This window comes from Accipiter gentilis, chromosome 34, assembly GCF_929443795.1.
Source record: "Accipiter gentilis chromosome 34, bAccGen1.1, whole genome shotgun sequence".
NCBI classification, from domain to species: Eukaryota; Metazoa; Chordata; class Aves; order Accipitriformes; family Accipitridae; genus Astur; species Astur gentilis.
The window spans coordinates 2,478,125-2,494,248 of NC_064913.1; the positions used below are offsets into that span (position 1 = coordinate 2,478,125).

The 16,124-nt window shown below is 40.6% G+C and overlaps 1 protein-coding gene across 2 annotated transcripts in view; it reads left to right on the forward strand.

The window, feature by feature from the left end:
* Window positions 1-1,704: 1,704 nt before the first annotated feature.
* The window catches only part of FRS2 (fibroblast growth factor receptor substrate 2), a 59,192-nt gene continuing 44,772 nt past the window's right edge, over window positions 1,705-16,124 (forward strand). The window contains exons 1-2 of one of the 2 annotated variants that reach the window (XM_049792055.1): window positions 1,705-1,836; window positions 2,392-2,472. The gene's annotated coding sequence lies outside the window, so the exon portion shown is untranslated. The remainder of the gene's footprint in view (window positions 1,837-2,391; window positions 2,473-16,124) is intronic. The other variant, XM_049792054.1, reaches the window with a different exon arrangement.

Below are 16,124 nucleotides of genomic sequence, written 5' to 3' on the forward strand. Positions count from 1 at the left end.
TGAAGGTCATGAGGAATCCTGCAGATGTTTATCTTAAGAGCAGCTCATTGCTTTGTAGCCCATTGATATATTACATTTATGGGATATGGGCATATACTGTATGTTAGATGACAGTTTGCTACGTGCTTTCACATATTACGTGACTCAGCTACAGGAAAATCCCATTCGCTCTGCTTTATCCATCCAGCTCTCTGAGCACTGACTCACACACACGGAAGCCAACAGCTGCAATGGTACAAATGTTAAACTGCAGTTGTGCTCCCTCTCCCCATTTCCTTCTAGATATTATCACCTTTCTAGCATGTACACCTGAAGAAAATCTCTGCATGGACTTCAGCTCCTCCAGCTCTCATACAACCTACAGATTAAATGAATATTGGGGTAGTGGAGTAATGTCATCCATTTGCTTCTGCCACTTCTGCTATGAAGCAGTAACTGTCAAGGGAAGGGAGGAAAGGTGAGCAACTGCCAGAGCATGAGTCTTCATTCTCCCTGTCATCAAGACTTAGGATAACTGAAGCACAGTCAAAACACGAGTTGCACAACACCTGATAAGGTAAGATACATAGACAGACGAGTTCTGTGAAGTAACTTGGTGCTAGGCATTGTTTGGTGGAAAGGTCAGAAGTTAGAGCAAGGCCAAAGAAGCTAGACAACAAGAAGGAAACCTAGGTAGCATGATCTGAGACAAAGCTGAGAGTTTTGTGCAGGCTGCCGGCTGCTCTAACTGCGAGCAATGTGTTTGATTTGTGTGTGTGTTGGGACAATAATCACACATTCATGATTAATTGTAGATTACAAGGTCTTCTGGCCCAAGACCTGTCACACGTACTGTCTGTAAACAGGCAACAGACAACATGATGTATTGGTAGCGTCAGTAAGAACAAACGTGAGGTGTCTTTTTGCACCAGCTAGGAGTGTTCAGTGTTCCACAAATCTGCACAACGTGCAGGCGCGGCACCTTCTCTCATTCTTCGTTTCCCACAGTTCTTTTTGCTGTATCTTTGTTTTTAACATATACACTGTCTACCTTTCCTTTCAGCTGTCCATCATGTACTTCATGAAAACAGAGCAACTTCAACGGCTGTAGACGAGTCACCACGGCAGCGTCTAAAATAACACCGTGACACCGTGTACAACACAACTGATGGAGGCTGCCTCTCAAGAAAATGAAATCAAACCCAACCGACCAAGCCAATCCCTTCCAAACCTGTGCGCGCTATTACAGCTTGCTTTCTTTTTTTTTTTTTTTTTACCTGAGAAACCAGTAAGACCCGCTTCGTGGCCGCCTCCCTCACAGCTGGCCCCTGCACCGCTTTGAGGCGTGTTCTTCACTGCGTGCCGCTTCCCGGGAGAAGCCCTGCCGGCTCCGTGACCGGGACGAGGCCGGGTGACGGGACCGGGGCCGGGTGACGGGGCCGGGTGACCGGTCCTGGGCCTGGGCCGGCTGACAGGAGCGGGGCCGGGTGACTGACAGGGCCGGGGCGGGCTGACAGGGCCGGGGCCGGATGACTGACAGGGCCGGCTGACAGAACGGCTCCGCCCCCGCCCCGCCCCCGCCCCGCCCCGTTCAGCACCGCCCTCGTGCACCCCCAACGGCTCCCCGTGGCGCCCCCGGTCCCCCCCCCCCCCCGCTGCCCCCGCCCCCGCTGGCCGCTGCTCCCGGAAGGCGTTCGCGCCGTGCCCCGGAAGTTGTCGCGAGGCAGAGTCCGGCCCAGAGCGAGGCCCTGTTGCTGCCGCTATCGGGAGGCGCAGCCGTTACCCGCGGGGGCCGCCGTCTCTCCCGTCACAGGCGGCCCGGCCGGCTCGGCGGCCAGCGCGGGGCTCATGGCGGAGGTGGGTGCTGGTCCTTGTGTGTCGTCCGTCGTCCCCCGTCCCCCCCCCCCCCCCCCTTCCTTCTCGCGGGGGTGCCCTGCCGGCTCCGCTGGGAGGGGGCGGCAGCGGAGGCTCCCGGGGCCGGGCCCGGCTCGGCTCGGCTCGCCCGTGGGCGGGAGCGGCCCCGCGTCTCGCCTTCTCCCATGGGAGCCGGGCTGGGACGTGCCCTGCGGTAGGACCTTGCTCTCTTTTCCCTGGTGGGGCTCGCTGTGGGGGTGGCACTGGGGGGCTGCGGGCGGGGGTGGAAGGCCGCTGGGGAGGAAGGGGGGGGGGAATCGCCGCCTTGGTCTGAGGAGGGAGGGAGCGGGGGTGGGCGAGCGGAGCGTGAGTTTAAAAAAAAAAAAACACAAAAGACGAGCGCTTAAAAGTTGTGCTGGCGGTGGGGTCGCTGGGGGGGCAGGTCTGGCGCGGGGTGGGGATGCCGGAGGCCTGACCGCCCGCCTCTTCGGGGCTTGGTGTGTCTGGTAGTGCGGTCTCGTCTTGTGTGACCTGTCAAGCGCTTGCCCCTTCCTCCAGGTCGGCTGCTTCTGCCACACGCCTCTCCAGACAAGTGCGTGTTCCGCTCCTCGTCGCCCAGCGAGTCCAGGGGCTTTCGAGGTGCGAGCCCCGAGGCTAATGGAGCGCTCTGTCGGGTCGGTGGGTTAGGGCCGGTGGACAAGAGCTTTCCGAGGGGAAGGGGGTCCTCTGGGCTTTCCACAGTGGTGCTGTGTGTATGAATGAAAGGCATGTCTAGCCCGCTTGCTCGTCACTTTAAACTGCCCTTCCTCGGACATACCTGTAGATGGGAACGTAGGAAGGGTAGATCTGAAGAGTCGCAAAAGTCAAAAGGTTTGACTCGGTTCTTCATCTCAACTTGATTTTCTGGAAAGTGAAAGCACGTTTTCTCATCTTTCTGGTCACTGCATCTTGTGCAATGTTAATGCATAAGAAGTGATAATCATGAGTAGAAATCTCTAGCAATGTTGATGGACTGTGAGTTGAAAATAATACCATTATTGCAATGAATACATACTGTAGAAGCCAGGGTTGATTTTAGTAAGTGTTGAAAAAGTTGCCAACTCTGGTTTGCTATTAATATTTTTAACAAGTTTTTTATTTGTGACTTTTTTGAATAGTCTTCGATTTTTTTAGCTTTTTTTTTACTTAAAGTGCTAGTGACAAAGTAACATATAGTGTAATGAGCAAAATAGTTTTCTGAATAAATATTTTTTTAGCTTTCTTTAAGGGTGTTAATGTTAGCAGCAATTCTACATTTTGAATCTGTCATTAAATCTGCTCTGCTAGCTCTACAACATATTTGCATTTAGGGGAATGAAAACCTAATTTTTTTAAGATTTCTTGCTGTGTTAAAAGTGATTCGGTATTAGGATATGTGGGTTCAGATCCAATAAGCATCCTGTTTTCTTGTTAAAGTCAGCAGAACTGCCAGGGAAGTTTGTTGTCTGTTTTCCTCAGTTAGCAAGTGCATTTGAAAAAGCACACCTGTCTACCCTTGCTTAAAAAGAAACCTGTATCAGTATAAATCACTAGTTCAAGTCCAAAACCTGTTAACTCCGTTCCAAATAGAAAGTGATTAAGAATATTATTCCTTGACTGAGATTCCCTGAGTTTATTTGCCTCCGTGTCAAGAACGCTTTGAAAATGCTTTTTGAAACAATGCGCCAGCAGTGGTATGTGTATCTGGTTAAATGGCTTTCCAGGGTTTTGCTCACTTTCCAGTTCAGCGTCCTGTCTTAAATGTTCATGGTGAGTTGCAGTTGAAACAAACTGTTCTCATTTCTGTATAATTCTTATAGGCGGAGTAGTTTGGAACACTTTTTCATCATACAGGAAATTTCTGTTAAGAAAGGTTGTCTTAAATTGTTGCGATGGGCAGGTGGTAGTTTGTGAAAGAATCTGTATTTGTAAGATGAGAGTTTCATAGACTGTAAAAATATAATATATGGCACTTGGGAAGACTGGTTTGTGGGTACATGAATCTGATTCTGCACTTGGTTACACAGTTTTTGAACTGTAATGTTGATACGTTTTGTCTTTTGCATTGATAGGGTTATGTTTCTTTTCTTTGTTAACTGAATGAACGTAAACAAATATATTTACTTGCCATGGAAATAATTCCCTGCTAAATCTAACAATCCAGAAATAAATCCTATTGTTTGGAAGTTAGCAAGATCATTGCTAATGGTCTGTCTGTGCTCCTAGTTACGATACTTTACTGTTCAAAAATTAGCTTGAAAGTCGCTATAGCCATGTTTATTAGGGGTCTGATTCTGAACTTACTGAAATGAATTTAGTTCACTTCTGTGATCATTGGGTCCTGTAGTTTAAGCAAAACAACTTTTTGAATAGCGGATGAAATTCACTCCTGAGCAGAGGGGTTTGTAAGACCACTTTAATCACCTAAACCCTTGTTTAAATTCCTTGTAAATACTAAACTACAGTTAAGATAATACTTAACGTGACTGCGTTGGTTTTATTACGTGTATGTTCTTCCTGTGGAAATGTCTGAGGTGATTAAATCAGTGATATTTAAAAGAATATCTGGTGAAAGTATCAAGATAGAGTAACTAGTGCTCTATCTTAATTTTGTTAAACACGAAGAGCGGAATTGGTTAATGCAGTGAACTGGCCTTGCTTCCTGCTGCTTGTGCCCCAGTAGACTATGGCTGCTTAGGTTTCTGAAAAAAATTTGGACAAGGTTTACTCTTAGGAACAAATTAATTAAAACAATAGTGTTCAGCCACTCTGGCGAGTTTAAATTTAAAATGTGGCAGTGTACAAGTGTGTTTCCACAGCATCACAAGCTGATCAAAATTGGACCTTCCGCCTTCCCAGCCTCCTTCCTCCTCTTGCTTCCTTGTGCCGGTAAGGATTGCGCCGGGAGCTGGTTCAGGAAGCTGAACTGGCTGAAAACTAGCAACTTTTTTTTTTTTTTGGTAGAGTTAGTTTTTAATTGACTCGGTGCCCTGAACCGACTCATCCTACAGTTGCATACCTGTCAGTGGCTGTGTGAGCAGAGAGGTGGGATCTGGGAGAGGGAGGGGAAGAGCGGCACTGGAGAAGCCTGAAGGTGTGAGCCTGATGTTACGGGACTCCAGCTTGCAACCTACTGCTTTGCATAGGCGTACAGCTGGCATAGACCAGCTCCACCATTGAAAAACATGGTCCTGTTTGTTTCCACCCCGCTCTGCTGCTTCCTCCTTTGTGCAGGCAAATACTTGTATGGTTATGTGGTGAACTGGGTTGAGGTTTGAACTAACTTGGAGGAGGGGCAGGGAGGGGAAGGTTAGGTTTAAGCTGGATCAGTTTGCTGCACAAACATTTGTGCTGGCGCAAAGATGGGGGTGGAAGCAAGCAGTAAGGGGAGCAGGGTGTGTCTGTTTCTTTTGGTGACAGTGACACATTATGCCAGTTTAAAGTATATTCGATACTGGCCTCATTCAGTGAGGTTAAGCTCGTACGGCATTGAGGGTTTGAAGACATTGTTCAGTTATGGTTCATGGGCATATTTTACATCTAAGACCCCTTAATCCGTGGCAGTGTGTCTCTGATTTCATAATGTACTTTGAAGGGATTTTGAGGGAAGAATCTGGCCTTTTGTATAGTAACTAACTTTTTTTAGTATTTTTATTTGGTACCTATTGTTTCATTTAGCGGTACTTAATGGGAAAAATACGCTCCTGTTTGTAACTGCTCTTCATCCATCAAATTCTTGAAACGATGAATTTGTTCAGCCTGTATCTTGAGTTTTTAAATTTAAAAGACTAAAATCAGAAATAATGGTGATCAGAGTGTCCACTGAGAAAACTGCAAGGTATTTTGCAGTAATGAGTAGATTAAAAAAACCCAAATGAACAAACCTATGAAAATTATGAGGCTGACCTAAGACACATATTATAACTTCAGACAGTTTCCTAGGAGGCAGTGTGTGACTTTTCTTCTTAAGTAACCATTTAATCCATTTAATGGTTAGTGGTTTTCAAAATCTGTCTTAAGGCTTTCAGGCTATCACAAAAGTTGTACTTAATGTTTCAGGATATGGATAGGCATTGATTTTTTTTTTTTTTTTTTTTTTCTTTTGGCAAACATCTGGGAAAATTGTAGATACTGTGTCCCCCAGTCATTTGTCTCTACTGCTCTGCCATAGATTACCATGCTTAATGATCCTTTCCACCAAAGAAGCTGTATGCAGTGTTACATGCTTTAGGCATGATCAGCAGTTAAATGGACAGTATTAGCTCAGTCTACCTTCACTGGTCAGTTACCTTGATTAATTTTTCCTGAAGTGGATTAGTGTGCTCTTACATGGTACGCTCTCTTGCAAGTCTGTATGGGTGGTAACCTCTCTTTGCTGGGTGGCAATGAGTAACTCTGGGCAGTAGCTACTGCTGGAAGAGATGACCTATCCGCAGCTTTTCAGTGACGTTTTCTGAAACAAATGTAATGAGTGTTATTTTTGTCTGCTACTGAATCACATCATCTTTATCAAAGCTATTTGAGGAGCTCTTGGCCAAAAACTGCTGTCCAGAGATGTATAATTTCACGCAGCCTATGCAGATGATATTTTAATTATGTATAAGTTGTAGAACAGCAGTCCTAATATAACAGACTTGGAAATTTTCCACTCTTAAGCATCATCTTTTCTTGTTGGCCCTTCTGTGTAATCAGTGTTAGATGTGAACGTTCTTTTTGAACTTGAACTAGCGATAAATTGGTGTGTGGTGTTTTCTCATGTAAGTATGTATGCCTATAAATATGTGTGTATATGTTGTGTTCTCCAAGTATAGTGTACTCTTCAAAGTTTCCTCTTCATTGCTTCTTGCAGGGTGGCAACAATCACGACAACCAATTTAGTTCAATCTTTATTGAGGCCCATCTTCCTGCAGCCATGTGGTTCTCCAGAATTTCAGTCTTTCCCTCAAGCTTGAAATGACAACAGAAATAATTATCCCTTGGGTTTAATAACAAGAACTAATAACTTATTTCTGGTGTTTATACAATAAAATTTCATGATTATTATGTGTTTGGGACTGACTATATGCATTCTTTTCTAATTAGTGGAAATGGTGTTGTGATTACTGACTGTTTCCTTCTCTTGTCTTAGAGTAATTTCATGTCCTATTTGTTCTTCTTCTAAAATGCTTTCATGTCCATATGTGGGGTAGTGAGATGAGAAACTTCTTGTCACATGAGCTGTACTTAATCTGTCACTGACTTCTCAGGTGGTCCAGGATAATGCCTAAACTTTTTGCCTGAATCTCAGTTGACAAAGTAATACTAATATCTAAGTTAGGCAATGTGTTCCTCTGAATTACTGCAAGGGTAAAATTGCTGTGTTGTGTGTCGTTGCTGTCATAGCTGCCTGTGCTGGATGGCCACCTTTATTTACTTCAGCTTCCAGGATCAGCCACAGTTACTAGACCTGCCACTTCTCACAGAACTGTTTTTTTTTTTAATTTTTTTTTTGATGTAAAGGTTGAGGTTCAGTGTTGGCTGTTGGTAGAAACACCTCTGTGTTGGTATGTTTTTGAACTGAGATTTTTTTAAGAAGATTCTAAATGTAGGTTTTAGCTCATCCTTTTTTCCTTTATTTAAGATAAACATGTATCTTACAGAAAAATTTCCTGCTATTCAGCTTTTTCTTGTACATGCGCCTGTTAACTTTTCTGTTGAGGAAAATGCAATTCAGAAATACTGTATGAATTGTCTATGCTTGTAATAAAAGCTGAGAATTATAGGGTAGTGGGCATATCTGAGATAGTGATAGTTATCCTGGACTGTACTCCAAACTCAGGGGAGACTGGGGCACCGTGTTTTTAGTCTGAAGAACTGACTTCTTTCCCTTGGCTTTTCTTCATAGTGATTTTGGTCCTGGCAGGGATGAGATGCTACTGCTGTCGTTCATACAGTGGTGATGGTTACTGTAAACCACTGATCCGTTTCTGTGTGCTGACTCAATGGTGAAAAGTTGCTTTAATTTCCTGCCTTTTCAAGGGTAAAATAGACTCTCTATCCCATACGCCAGTACCTGGATTCCTGTGTTTCTAATGGGAGATGCAGAACTTTGATCCATCTCTCACTGGAGCTGCAGTTTAAACTGGTGTGTTGATATTTCCACTGTTTTCCTGTGGCTGCTGCCAAAGAAGTTAAACTGCGTAGTAGTTCTTATCTGCTGGGATTACTCACCTTGACAACAAATGAAGCATTTATCTTTCAAGCAAATTTTTTAAAATGCTTTGCACAGGGATATTACCTTCTTCTGCGTTAGTAATGACACCTGGCACAATATACAGGTGGGGACATTTCATTCTTACCATAATCCAGTCAGTAAAAGTGAGTATAGTAACACTGCTTGTTTAGAATCAGAGAATATTGTGAGTTGGAAGGAACCCATTATGTGAACACTGGAAAGATATTCATCCGCACAATATTTAATGTGTTTCTGAGGTGGAATGTCTTTATTTCATGACTTGCAAGATATTTGGCAGTGTGGAGAGTTGACTGGTTTTGCCATGCCTTAGGACAGTGTGACATCTTTTTCCCAAATGGAGATGTTGAAGCGGTAGCTTTAACAGGGAAACTCCCACTATTTTTTTTTATCCCTGCAGAAATGCAAACTTTGGTTTATACATAAACTTAAAGTGAAAAATGAACGATCCAGTGCTGTGTTCGATCTTCGTAGCAATGTATGTAATGCTGAGCTTTTCTGAAGGGACAGCAGTAGCTTTTTGCTTAGCCACACAGCAGAGCAAAACAGAGCTGACTGTGCAGCAGTTATCCTTCAGACATGTCTAAATTTTTCAGTCTATTTATGAGTATCAACAAACACTTTGTGCATACTTTTGCCATGCGTTGAATGCTTCTATTTTCCTTTAATTTAGCTTAAAACTAGTAATGGAATTCCTGAGGTTTTGAAAGGAATAGCTCTTGGCAAGCCTAGAGTTTTGAAACCAAAGGCAAATTAAGATACCAAGCAAACACAGGGAGGGCTACTTCTTTAGGGAAGTATGTTAAGATTCTTCCGACATCTTAGAGTTTATTGTATATATGTTTTTAAAAAGCATATATCTCTTTTAAATTACTCCTTTAAAGCACAGTTGTTATTTTTCTTTAAAAAAAAAATCTTACTGGAATAGAAGGGGACTTTTTTTTTTTCCTTTGATGTCACTCAACAAGTTTAGCCTTTCCAGCCAACCATTAGAAGTAGAGGGTGTACTACTGCTTTCTTTGTAGCTGTCTGTATTTGTCAGTAACTCAAACACCGATTGAAGCATGTAATTAGATTACAAATTTTAGTTTAAATAAAATATGCTCTTGCTTTTAAATCACCACAATAATTGTAATTGAAAGTAGTTGTTATTATGCATCTGTCAGGTGGTACAATAATACAATAAAAACTACTTAACGTTTTCAAAGTGTAGCTGTGTTTTTTATAAAGTGTATAGCTAAGGTGCTTGAGCTTTGTGGGAATAAGAGGAGATAGGATGTAGGGAAACTTGCCTGGCTGTCACAGCCTTTTCCCTCTCCGGCACCTGTGGTACTGCTTGCTGCAAGCATCTTCCCTCTTCTGTACCCTCTTCCCACTAATCCCAAGGCATACAGCGTTCATAGAAATTTTGCATGCTATCTCCTTTATTTAATTTACTGCATTTCTTTGTAGAGTTTTGTGCCTCTATGTGCCTTCATTCGGTCCTGCATTTCCTTGCAGTGTTTCTTATTATCATAAACATTTTGAATGTCCCAGAGCTCATTATCATCTCTCTCAAATTTAACTCATTTGCTTGCCATTTGCAATGCTGCTGACAGCAGTATAATCCTCTCTTGCCCGGGGCAGTTGTTGGGGAGTAGCCCTCTTTTTTTCCTCTTCTCCTTGAATCCACAGTCATGTTTTATTCATATCCTTCTTCTTCCTTGTCCAAACAACATTTTCAAGAGCACGTTTTCTTATTCTGTCTCTGCATGAAGCTTAGGCCTGCATCTGTCATCTGGAGTACTCTAAGTACCTCCTCCCTCTTCTCCTGATACTCCTATTTTTGCAATCTGTTTAAAATACAGCTGGTATGATTTTTCAGTATTCTGACTGCTAGCTTTCCTCATCAAGCTAAAGCTCATTGTCTTTGAATTTGAAGACCTGCATCTTGTATTTCTGCATCATATTCTTCTTTTCCCCTGCTGCTTCTGACACTCAAATCTGTCTGTCTTTTTATTTCTTCCCCTCCCCCCTTCGATGTCTTTATTTATGTTTCATGTCATATTCTTCACTTTGATTTAGGGAACTTTTGAGTATAATTGTATGTTACATATGTTAATGCTACTACAAGAGGAAATTATTCCACCTCTGACTTTTCTTCATGGGTATTAGAGTATCCTGTTGTGTCTCTGCTTATATAGATAAACTACGTTTTTATCTACCAAAGCTGACAGGGATGCATGTTACCGTTGGGTCTTTTCCTGTAGAGACCTGTGAAATGTGTGTTGCTGTATATCTTCCAAATCTGATTTGCGTGTCTGATCACTATACTTTCTACTTCTGGAGTAAGCAAAGAGGACGGGTGGCATGCTTTAAACTCTGTTGTGCAAGTACAGTGTCAGATTTTGTGGACTTTTATTATCGTATATGATTTCAGTTAGTAAGTATTTTTTCTGCACTTGGCAGGTTTCTTTGGTGAGTCAAATCAGATGTAATCTGCAGCTTTAATTTAAATGACATACAAATTGAATTAAACTGGCAATAAAAGTAGTATTTAAGTGCCATGTCCTATACTTGACTTATTGCAGAACTAAAGCTAATATTAACAGAGGTAATTCCCGCCCCCCCCCCCCCCCCCCCCCAATAAGGAAAGCCAAATGACTCTTAAATATTTTCTTCGTGTCTCATGAAACTTTGGGACCCAAGGATTTTGTGGCTTGTGTTTTGTTTTTTGTTTGTGGTGGTGTTTGTTTGGTTTTGGTTTGGTTTTTTTTGAGAAGGTTGAACTTTTGGGGCTCATTATTTGAATGTTTTTGGCTGGTAATACAATGAAAAAATAAAACAATTATAATAGTTAAAATAATAAATTTTAACACATAGCTTGCTCTACCTGTCTTAGAAATGTTTTAGGATAGCAGAGTTAAATCATCATGAATCTCTTTTGGGTCATGGCAGCTGCCTTGTGTTTCATTCACTTAAAATCTACTGAGTAGACTTTCATGCCTTGAAATTGAGAGTGCAGTGTATGTGTAACTCACCAATTTGTATCGCCATAAATGTAAAAAGACTAGGGCAGTGGTGGTTTTAGTGATAATTCTCTCAGGTGTACAAATGTTAATGCTAAAGTAAGATGGATGTTTCGTATCAGTCTATACAGTATTTGTGCAGCTAGACTGGAAGTAGTCTTAAATTCTTAAATAATTGGTCCCTCCTTGAAGATTCCTAAAAGCATTTAATTGGCAAGTGTTTGGATGCTCTGTGAACGTGAATGCCTACTTTCTTATCTTTCTGATAGCTGTCTCTTTCTTCATTTACTGTGTAAGTTTTAGGCAATGGTGTTCAGTTCCTGAGACAGCTTCCTCTGCACTAGCAATTTTGCTAGGAAGGGTACCATTATGTTAATCTTTATTATTAAAAGGCATTTGGTTAAGACATTTTAGATCTTAAAAAGTAATGAACAGACTAATATTAAATACAATATTATCCAATAAATTGTTCTCTAAACTTGAACTTTGTGGTATTTATTTAGTATTATTACAATAACATTGTTGTGCCTATACTTAGAGAAATTCTGAGGAATACATGTCAATCGGTCAGTCCTGCAACTCCAGAGAGTGCTCCATTCCTAAAAATTGCTGGACTAGAAAAGAATGTATACAGGAAGGGAAAAAGGGAATGTGCTACACAGGGAATGTGTTTGTGTCAGACAAACTTTTCTTATTATTTTTTCTGCCCTTCTCCTCCTTTTTTTGGTAGACAGGTAGATGGGTGAACCTTTCTTAGCCAGTGCTTGCGTACTCCTTCCCCAAGTTCCAGAACTTTTTCTGATAACAGAGGTGGGGAGAGGATTTCCAGCTCGTCCTCTGGGTCTTTAGTTCTAGAGCAATGTGTGTTTTGTCTCAGAGGTACAACATATATCAGAAACTTAGATAAGCTTCTAGTTTCTGTAAGACTCTTTGGGTTTAAGTGTATATTATGACTGTTATTTTAAGATACTTCTGGCCACTTAGAGTCTTGAAATATTTCTACTAGTGAAGGGCAACAAAGTGCCCTTCAAAATCTAAAGTTCAAGTTATTTGTCTTGGATTTTCTGTGCCAACACTGAATGTGGATCATCTGACCTTCACAAATGTGTTTTCTTTTACTGTGACTTTAGTCCATAAGTGTCAGTATGTTTGCTTAATAAATATGTATTTCTTTCTGCTTCAGGGTTCCTTGTTCTGTTAAGTCCCTATAAACTGGCCCCTAGAGCACAACTTTATGTGTGTCTGCTAAATTTAAGTTTACTTCCCTTGAAGAGTTTGTATTTCTTATATCAGCTGTAATATAGAATTCTATTTGTTAAATGGATGTAACTTACTAATTTTAAATGGTGTGGGTTTTAAATAGTTTCATAACAAAGTGAAGAGTAGTTTAACATTGTCAGTAGTGCAAAATGAAAGAGAAAAGTACCTTTCTGAAGGTTTGATTGTACCAATACCATATCAGTTTAGCATTTTTCTGTGAATTCTTCACTGCTGATGGTAAAATAAATCAATAACATTTATTTATACTACAGCCTGTCCCCTATCCTGTCTCGCCCCTCCAAGGACAGAAGCACCTCCGATTTACCCTGGGACTCAGCCTAAGGCAAGCTGTGAATGTTTGTGTCCAGGTTTAAATATTTGTGAAATGTTAAGGTTCACAGGTACAAGCGTGTAAAAAATTAATTGGCAAGCAGTTAAATTTTTTATGTTCACATCTCACCTCTGATAGCTCCTATGCTCTTATCTATTGATAAGTAAATTGGAGCACAATTTTGAGGGTGTCTGTTTATTTAGATTCTGATTCACGTAACATTTTGCTTAGTGTTTTGGCTTCTCATTGAACTGTAGGTGACAAAACTTAGAGAGATATGTGGCAAGAATAAGGTTCAACTTAAGCATATGCCGGTCATTTTGGAATTTACTGGTCTCCTTTACTAAGCTGTCCTTAGGAAGGGTGATTTCTTTGGAGTTTGGAGTAGGAAGATGTCTGAAGAGGAGGAAACCTCCTCTGTTCAGCTGAGGCTTTGAGGACTGACTGAAGTACTTAATGATAAATAGTGAACTCTAGGGAAAGTTCTTAATAAAGTGATTAAATAATGACTGCCATGAGATACTTTATCCTAATAAGTAGAGTGATATTAACCGGTTATGTGATATGTCAAACTGCTCTTGAGTTGATTATAAGGTGACTGGTTACAGTGGTACTATTGGATTGATCGGCTCTAGTGCTGACTTATAAAGTGAGCAGTGCATTAAGGATGGTGCATTGGGTTCTTATAAAGTGTTCTATCATAAGTGTAAGTTTTCATATTGTACATGAAATATGTAGTTCAAGGATTTTGCACGGAAAAAGTTAAGTATTTGTTTCTACATGCTATGCATTTAGTAGCTAACTATTTTGAAATTGTCTGACAGCTTTTTATGAACCACTGTAGGGCCTGATTGCATACAGTGCTAGATTTTTTTCGAGAGAATAAACATATTTGAAATCAGATGAGTTTTCTAATCCTGCTGTCAGATGTCAAAATGTCTAGAATAGGCAGACTGTATTTCTTCACGTTGCTTTCCAATGCCCCACATAAAAGTGTGTGACCTGGATGTGTGTGGGTTTTGTTTTTTGTTTTAGTGGAGTTATGCAAGTTAACATAGCTTTTATTGTTGATTAATAGCTAAAATTATTGGTGGGGGTTAGGATGGGGAAGGGACAGCTAGTGTTCATTCTTTAATAGAAAGATAATCTTCGGCTCTCTTCCATTGCTTGGGTCCTTTCAGCTTTATGTTCTGCTCCATCATTAGTCTGTAGAAATGCTAGCATTCAGATTGTCAAGAATTGGACCTAACCCAGGAGCTGAAAAGAATGTAAACTCTTGTATAATGAAATATATAAAACTTCCTTGTCAGCTAAGGAGGAATAAGTAAAATACTGTATTAATGAGGTTTCGAAGTAGTTAGATTTTAGGTTTGTTCTGTATGAGATGTTATTTCTCAAGTGTGCTATACCAAGGAAATGTAGCTTCAGAAAGCCTTCTATATTCTTGACTTCAGAACAAACAAGGAAATAGCACAGAAGAATGCTTGAGATGATGGAATAATAAAGCCTAGCAGTGTATGGTGAACAGTAGAAGTATTTTACATATTACTTCAAAAAGTAAATATTGTGGGCTGACTTAGTGATTTGAGAGAGGTCTTGGTTTATATTCATTGTAAAGGCTTTCTATGAATTAATTCTGATACCAAACACAATTTAGTGAAGTCGCATCATTGATTACCTTTCATTAGGAATGGACTATTTGGAGGTGGGTAGTTATAGGAAATTTTGTAACTACATAGGGGCATGTAAAAAGAACATGAAACTAGAAAGCATAAGGGGGTGTTGTCCTTGAAATGCAAGTCTAGACTTTTGCATAAAATGTAACTAAAACTGTCAACAAAATGTTTGATGTTAAATTTTGTATGTTAAAAGCTACTTGCAGAGTTACTCATAGACTAACCCTAATAACAAACTTTATTTTAAACTTTCTTTGGGTTTCACTTCTGTGTGTGTGAATATATTGCTTTTATGCTACTGGTGAGAATAAAACTATTGTTAAACAGAAATTTGGTAAAGATCTCAGAAACCTAGAAGCTGAGTTTCTTTTACTCTGTGGTAAAATCCCATCGCACTTTCTTTCCAAATCGAGATATGGAGAAGGAGAAAGTTCCACTTTTTGTGTGTGTGTGTGTTAAATAATGTGTAATTTGGAACTAGGGACAGTTGCTTTTTTTAAAAAAATATTTGTATAGAAATGCATTATTACTGAGACTTGAAATTTTTATGCTGGTGCAGATACACAGTGGGTAGATCATTCCTAATTCCTCTAAAAATATTGTAAGGTTGTTTAATTGGCAGTTTTGCCCAGCTGTTGTACGGTTGGGTGAAGTGTTAACAGTTAAATTGGATGTCAGTAGGTTTTGGTTTTTTTATTTTAACTCAAAAATAGCAACAGCATAGCTTGGAGCAGGCAGTGCAGTTTTTCCTACAGCTTGCTTTGCACAATCACCTTGCACATCCATGATTAAACTATTTGTAAATCAGTTTACAGTATGCCTTACAGTATTTTTTTGTTTGTTTGCTTTAAGAGGCCATGATGTGAACTGCAGCAATTTAGCAGCTGATTCATGAGTGGTTGTGTTTGTCTCCTGAATGAGGTAGGGGTTTTGTTGGGGGGCTGGCACCTTGTGAGGGTAGTGCATTTATCCGCTGGCTCCTTGGTGATGGTGGTTGCTACTTCCCAGAACTTAATTTTATTTCCAAGAAAACTGTAAACGCTTCCCTATGAAGCATATGCATTCATAGGCACACATTAGGCCTGTGTCTAATGTAATGAATTGTACCAATGGGTTATTTGGTGCCCTGTGATTTTTTTTCATACAGATTTTATGCATTCTTTATACATCTATTTTAGTACTTTTTTTACTAAGCTACTAGATGTACTTCATCTAAGGTTACACTTCATTATTGATGGCATAAGTCTATAGCAGTGACTTAGCAGAGATTTTAAACACTTGCAAATGTAATTAAATTTCTCAAAAGTGTCAACTATAGGTGATTCTCTAGAGAAACTCTCAAATGAGTCATGTACAGTACCACACAAGTAGTAGACTCAGTTCTGAGGATCTTATGATTACTTCTTGTTCCCTAGGCTATCTGATGGCCAGCGAGGAAGCCTAGATGTACTAGAGATTAAAGAACTTGGTTATCGCTTCAGTGCATAGTGAGTTATCAAAAATGGCCAAAATTAACAAACCCATACACACTTGTTCTATCTAGTTTGGCCCTAGATCAGTGACTATAATAGGCAGAATGTATCACCTCAGCAGCCAAGAACTAATGCATTTTTAGATTGAATAATGTAAAAATTACACCACTAGGGCTAACTGATCCATGTTGCTGCTGTGTAGGGCTGTTAGTGGGGACAGTTAACATGCTCATGATCCTGTCTGAAGTAGGCTAGTGTGATAGGACTGCCTGCAAAAGTCACTGTCTCTGCTGC